The sequence below is a fragment of the Octodon degus genome, unplaced genomic scaffold (genome assembly GCF_000260255.1).
Source record: "Octodon degus isolate 3935 unplaced genomic scaffold, OctDeg1.0 scaffold00198, whole genome shotgun sequence".
NCBI classification, from domain to species: Eukaryota; Metazoa; Chordata; class Mammalia; order Rodentia; family Octodontidae; genus Octodon; species Octodon degus.
In genome coordinates, this window is record NW_004524774.1 from 1,473,708 (window position 1) to 1,474,768 (window position 1,061).

Sequence of the window (1,061 nt, forward strand, 5' to 3'; positions counted from 1 at the left end):
CTACCAACTATATGACTGAAGTGATTAGATTATGAGAAAAATGATTCAACTAAATGCTGTTTTTGAGTGACAGTAAAACTTTGGAACTTAGCGAGAATAAAAATAAAAGGATAAAAAAAAATTTCAGCAAATATCAACAAGAAGTAAAGATCATAATGCTGTATGAATAGTATACAAACAATAATTTAAGGAAAAAATAGATAAGAGTTAAAGAAATGGCAGTACTACACAATGAAAATAATGTTAATTTACCTGTAAGACAGAACCATAAGCTCTAAACTTGCAGAAATCTGTTAGCAAAAATTCAAAACTTAGAAATAAAAAATTTAAAATACAAACAGATTTTCTTGGCAATGAGAAATTTTTATGTTTGATTGATAAATTAACCAAACAAAGTAATTAATAAGGGAACATATGATTTGAACAATCAGTTTTTCCATTAAATGTACATATATAACACCCTGCATATCACAGGAAAATTGTGTATTTGTTAGGACAAGATGTACATGAAATATCACTGTTCTAAGTGTAATAACATATGGAATAAGTACAAAATGTACATGGTAATGATAAACCAAATATCTGGACAAAAAATGCTTTAGGGAAGGAGCATAATTGGCTTACAGGATATGTGACTTTCAATTCCATTAATATTATTTTGTTAGTTAAAAAAGATGTGAAACAATACGGCAAATTGTTAGTATTACTTAAAGATGGATAATGAGTACATGAGTGTTCATTGCACTCTTCTCTATAGGCATTTTATTTGAAATAGTTCATTGTTTTCAGAAGTAAAAAGAAACTAAAGTCAAAAGGCAATGGCAAGCTGGAAAGAGTATTTTAAAAAATGACAAAAACTTAATATTTTTCAAATTGATGGGAAGTAGACTAATATTTCCATTAAAAATGGTCAGAAGTAGTATGGAAAATACTATAAGAGGTTATATTAGTGAGAATTCTCCAAAGTACAGAACTAATAAAATGTGTTTATATAGAAAAAGAGATTTATGTTTTAAGAAGTTGCCTTATACAATTATGGATGCACACAACTTTAAACTGTA